The sequence below is a fragment of the Triticum urartu genome, chromosome 6 (genome assembly GCF_003073215.2).
Source record: "Triticum urartu cultivar G1812 chromosome 6, Tu2.1, whole genome shotgun sequence".
Taxonomy (NCBI): domain Eukaryota; kingdom Viridiplantae; phylum Streptophyta; class Magnoliopsida; order Poales; family Poaceae; genus Triticum; species Triticum urartu.
In genome coordinates this window covers 451,009,104-451,015,624 of record NC_053027.1, presented here as the reverse complement: position 1 = coordinate 451,015,624, position 6,521 = coordinate 451,009,104, and positions in this window count along the sequence as shown.

The following is a 6,521-nucleotide window of genomic DNA, read 5'->3' as shown; positions in this document are numbered from 1 at the left end:
CGCTCCGCGGCGAGGGGCGGCGGCCGGCGGGATGGGGCGGCGAGGAGGACGCCGGACGTCGGGGCGGAGGCGGCGCCGGCGACCGGACGGCAATGGCGGCGCGGCTAGGCGCTCCGGGCGCGGGCAGCGGCGCGAGGTAGCGGGTGAGGCGGCGCGAGCGGGCCGGCCACGGGCCCGGCGGGCTTCGGCGGCGAAGTGGGGCTCGGCGCCCACGTGGCGCTTGCTGATAGGTCCGGCGGAGCAGGCGGACGCGTCCGGTTGCGGCCGGACGTGTCCGATGGCGGCGGAGCTGATTTTTAGGGTTAGGGAGAGAGGAGATCCGGGAATTTCGAGGAGGGGTCTATATATAGAGGTAGAGGGAGCTAGGAGATTCCAAATGAGGTGTGGTTTTCGGCCACGCGATCGTGATCGAACGCTCTAGATGATGGAGAGGGTTTTGGTGGATTTTGGGCCAACTTGGAGGGGTGTTGGGCTGCAACACACATGAGGCCTTTTCGGTCCCTCGGTTAACCGTTGGAGTATCAAACGAAGCCCAAATGGTACGAAACTTGACAGGCGGTCTACCGGTAGTAAACCAAGGCCGCTTGGCAAGTCTCGGTCCAATCCGGAAATGTTTAATCCCCACACACGAAAGAAAGGTAGAAATGACCACCGGAGGAGAACGAAGCGTCAGAATGCAAAATGGACAACGGGGAAAATGCTCGAATGCATGAGATGAACACGTATGCAAATGCAATGCACATGATGACATGATAATGAGATGCATGACAACGACAACAACACACGGAGACAAAACCCGAACCCGAGAAAATAAAATAACTTAAGGCCGGAAACGGCAAGAGTTGGAATACATATTGGGAAAGTCATAACCGGGATGTTACAATATCTCCGAGGCTTATTTCAGAAATCTCAGGCTCTCCAAATAAGTTTTCATAGAACACAGTAATGTGCTTAATCAGTTCCTCCTCCCGTGAGACCTCCACCCCTTCATTGAGCAACACAACAATATAGTTCTTCTTTCTCCCACTAGCTTTCAACTAAAAGTATCTAGTGTTTCCATTACCCTCTTTTAAATCTCCCTCATGAGCTCTTTGTCTTCATTTGATCTCATAATCTCTCAGTAATTTCTTTAACTAGGAGTCTATTCTTCTTCCTTGGCTTGCTACTGCGTTGCACCTGCGGGTAGCTCAACAACACCTTCTTATACGATCCCCTCTCTCCCAAATCCGCCGTCACACAGTTTAGGGCTTGTGTATTGGGGAGAAAGTGGGGAATGGATGCCGATGTTGCAGTTTCACCCACTTTATTCCCATCGCGGCCCTCTATCTCTGGGTCGAGGCCAACTAATCCCCTGTCTACACTCTCTCCTCCTTCGTCCTCCCCGATGAGAGACACAACCACCAGTTCGTCGGAGCACGGTAACCCGACGGCGCCGCGGCCTGAACCGAATATGTGCCCTCCTCTCGCAGCATACAAACCACCGCTTCGCGTCCCGGAAAGTTGAACCTCTTCCCGCATCTAATTTCTTCTCCCATAATTAGATATCGCGCATCAGTCACAAAATCGCCATGACTCATGAGCACAGCTCGATGAACATCTCGACGAAGCATCAGTATCCCATCGCACCAACAATCTTCATGTCCCAATCTCGGCGTGAATTTGACCACCCATCTCGTATTTCCTTCACCCAACCCGAGCGAATCCGTGGGCGGAACAACAAATGAAGCAACCATACCTCCGCTGTGGCGGGGAATCTGGCGCGCCATGCCTACCTCTCACAGATCAAAATCTAGAGATCCGCCTCGCGGCGGAATTTGCGCTGCCTCTGCCCACAAAACTACCTCCTTCCGCGATGGTTTGCCACCTGCATAGATCATGGTCACCTCTGGCGGCGACGCGTGTGCGAGGATCTCGACGCCTTCTCCTTCTTCGCTTTTGGCACATCTCCTGACTTCCAACCTCCTCTTCGCCTCGCCATTTGCAACCGCGTCCCTAGAGGAATTTAATCTGTCTGATCCGTCCCTTCGCTCCTCTACCTGCCCACCCCACTCCAGCCACCAACCGGCCTGGCCGGCGTGCTTGTCTGCGTCGATGTCGACCTTGAAGAGGCGTGGGCGCACGAGATCCACGAGGTCAACAGCGAGGGAACAGAGCGAAAACTTTCGCATCGACTTGATCATTTCTTATGAGCCAGGCTCTGGACGACTTTGAATTGCATGCTATGAAAGTCCAGAGGCACGCGTAGATAACTAATCCGTCCAAATTTGAATTTATAGGGTCAGACTAGGTGATATGCAGGTAACCAAACATGGGTTCCACCCAGGAGAAGGCCAGATTCAATCACCGTCGAGCTGACGCTAGCTGCTGCCTGGATGACCCTAAATTTTGTTGCTTTCAGGCGTGCTGCCACCAACGTACGTACGTATACGTACGCACCCATTTTGTCGTGCCTCTGCTTTATTTTGTCGTGCCACTGCTCTATGTGATAGGAGATTTGGCCTTTCAACCAGAGCCCCACCGATTTGCAGCGGTAGCATGATAGTGCCTTTTCCACCGCGATAAGTGCTCTCTCCTGCGCTCGCAACCATCCGTCAGGGCTGCGGCCGCTTTAACGCAATCGTCAGAATAAAAATTTACGGCCGTCCAAAGGCTGCTTACTAGATTAGCCACATGATTAGGTTCGGTCGATGATCGGCGTCCACCTCTTGTTTTCTTGGAAGGAGAGAGCAGGTTCGGTAGTGATGACCTAACTCTACCATTCACTTAGTTTTTTTCTTTGAGGGAGTATCTGTACACAGTGACATATTTTGCACAATTGTTAAAGTAGCATACAGTGTTTTCTTAAGACAAAGTAGCACCTTCAGTACTGAAGAAGTGGGCCATAGCACTGTTAGTAAGAGCAATTTCAATGGGACGACCCATTTCGTCCGGTTTGGATCGGCGCGGACAGAAAAGGCGGCCCAACGCGCCGACTCAAACGGACGCGCGTCCGTTTTTCGTCCGCGGACGACCCATTTCCGACTCATTTTTTAGCCTGATTTGCGTCGGCGCGGACACGCGACGGACACGCGCACGCTCGCCTACTCCTGTCCCCGGGCCCGCTCGTCTGTGGCACATTGGCCTCCCCTCCCTCCGGCCAATAAGCAACCCTCGCCCCCGCCTTCTTCGTCACCGACGCCGCCGCCCATTTTGTCGGCGACTCTTCCAGCTGCCGCCGCCTCCACATCCGCCCAGCAACGCTGCCCCTGCCCCCAGTCGCCCGCTGTCGCCGTTTTGCCGCCGGGGAGCAAGATGGTTCCCGCCGCCGCTTCCCCCATCGCCCAGCCGCCCGCGACCAAGAAGACGCCTCGCCGCCCCCGCCACATACGACCGGCACGCTCGTCGGACGCCGTCACACTCGTCGGATGTCGGCCGGGCAGCTAGCTGGTCTGTGGGCGCCGCGTCTCCCCTCGCTGGCCTTCTCCTTCTTCGACGCCTGCAAGCTGTTCGACAGTTTGCCAAGGTACGAAAATGGACTCCGCCGACGAGTTCTTTTTCCACAATTTCCTTTGCGACTCTGACGATTCGTCGTCCGACGACGAGGAGGAGATATTGGCTGCCGTGTTGGTCCATTACCACCTCAACAACCAGCGGCCGTTGTTCCGTGGCTCCATTCCGGGCCACCTTCCGGCGTTGAATCGTAACCGGGAGAGCGGGCATTTCCCTCTGGAAGGACTACTCTGATACAACAAACCCGTTGTTCAAACATCACAAATTCCGCCGCTGGTTCCGTATGAGTAGGCATGTTTTCAACCGTATTAGAGAGGGAGTGGTCGGCTATGATGACTACTTCGAGTGCAAAGAGGATGCCGTCGGTAAGATTGGTTTCTCCTCTTATCAAAAATGCACTGCCGCCATCCGAATGCTTGCATACGGAGTGCCCGGTGATCTCATTGACGAGTACGTCTGAATGAGCAAGTCTACATGCCTAGAGTCCCTGTATAAGTTCTGCAAGGCTGTGATTGATGTGTTTGGCCCTGAGTACTTGAGAGAGCCGACAACTGAAGATACAGCCCGTTTGTTGGCGATGAATGCTAGCAGGGGCTTCCTGGGGATGCTTGGCAGTATAGACTGCATGCACTGGGAGTGGAAGAACTGCCCTTCTACTTGGCAAGGGCAGTATAAGGGACATGTCAGGGCTTGCACTGTCATACTAAAGGCCGTGGCGTCTCAAGATCTCTGGATCTGGCACTCTTTCTTTGGCATGGCTGGATCACACAATGATATCAACGTGCTTCAGCGCTCGCCGGTGTTTGCTAGGCTTGCCGAAGGCAACAGCCCCATCGGTGAACTTTACTGTCAACGTTCACAACTACGACAAAGGGTACTATTTGGATGACGGTATCTATCCTCAGTGGACCACTATTGTAAAGACAGTACCCAACCCTGTCGGAGAGAAAAGGAAAAGATTTGCCCAAGAGCAAGAGAGTGCTAGAAAGGATGTCGAGCGTGCCTTCGGTGTTTTGCAATCTCGATGGGGCATCGTTCGATATCCTTCTAATACTTGGAGCAAACAGAAACTATGGGAGGTGATGACTGCTTGTGTGATCATGCACAATATGATCGTAGAAGACGAGCGCCCGGAACGTCTGTACGATCAAAGCTTTCAGTTTCAAGGTGAGAATGTTGTGCCTGAGCATGGAGTAGCGGCAACATTTGAGCAGTTCACTCAGTTTCATGAAGACATGCGTGATTGGGAAACTCACGTGCAACTGCAAAATGATTTGGTTGAGCATATGTAGACTCATGTTGGCAACCAATAGATGTATCTTTTTTTATTCGTTTGCAAAACTATGTGAAATATTTTTATTTTTATTTGACCTGTAAACTATACTAATTATTTTGCTTGTTAAATTCTCATTTCATAATATGTTGAATGCAATGTAAAATTGGGCGGCCAGCCGGCCACGCCTGCACATATAGGTCGACGCATTGGGCGCGCTGCCGACCCATATGAAAAACAGGGCGGATGCCGGGCGGGCGGCCGACCCAAACGGACAAAAGGCGGACAAAATCGCCGTCCGTTTGGATCGACCCGTTGGAATTGCTCTAATATTACATTACATACATCAAAATGAGAGGGGGTTGAAGCACCACCGAGCTAGTGTACATAACAAACAAGGAAACAATCCACACTCTCTGGACGACAACTTTCTGTTAGGAAAGTAACGGATAGCCCACGAGCAGCACGTTCGAGCCACATTACCGTCACACGATTCACTGTCGCCGAGCAATTTTCTGCGAACTAGGATTTCGCCTCTGCTATGTGCATGCCAACGTGCCCCCGCATCGGAGCTGGTGAAGAAAAGATCAGGACATGCATGCACAAATTCCGTTCTGGAGTTTGGTTCCTGTCTCCCCAGGATCAAAGGTCAACCCCCCGTCTTTTACGCCGTGTAAGTCAAATTTTCTCGGTACGGACCTGCGATGGTGGTGAGCGAGACCAACTTTCAGGTGCCGCACCGAGGAACGCCATGATGTAACAGCAGTCGCCAGGCCTCTCGCCGCATGATTTATCGCCGGACATTTCATGTAAAGCCTGAAGAAAGACGGTGGCCTCGTATAAAGCGGTACACACGTCGTACGGTCGACCTTCCGATCTCCTTGTCAAACTGTATCATTCCACAGTTGACACGAGCTTCGGTTGTTCCCAGTAGCATCCTCGTTCCGCTTCCGCATGTGGTCGGCACATTGGGCCAGTGCGTTCTACAGGAAAAACGTGACGCCTTCAACCTACGGATCGCATCAACTTGCTTCCGCCCGGAGATGTCGTCCGTATCTTGCATCCACTAGCGTATGAATTTCAACTATTTTTCGTCTCACATCTTACCTAGCAACACTGCAGAAGACGTCGTGAAAAGGTGAAAGAAACCGTGTAGAAGATCAGGCCATGCTTTTCCTAAGCGCACGACAGCGTCACCGGCAAGGTCGCCAACCCGGGTACGGTACATACACCGGAGTGCTTTTGCCATCAGCGCACGCACCGCTTTACGCACCCATCAGCCGCACACTAGATAGGGATTTGAAGTACAAGAGGGTACGTACCAGGGTTCGTGGCCTGCTTTTTCCAGGTCCAAACCCTAATTATGCCAACGAGATAGCCTACATTCCAGACATTATATTATTTATATATTTGTTGCATCCACTTTGCTTTAACCAGTTTGGGCCAGGCCATGATCGAAACCCGGCAAGGACGGTACGAGATGCACGGAGAAGACCGAGGATGGAGGAGTAGTGATCGGGCGAGTGACTGATGAGTGCGCACGATAGCAACTGTCAATTGAAATCCTTGTGCGCTTACCGAACATGACTTTAGTTTACAGAAAATAAAAATAATACCCGGGTCAGATGATGCTCTGATGGGATGTCGGAGTGAGGATAGATTGTGAGGTAGAGTAAGCTTTTGTGCGTCGCACCAATGCACCCACACATGTCTTGCGAAGACACGGGGGCGCATGGGGTGCTGATGTGTCAATAGGTGG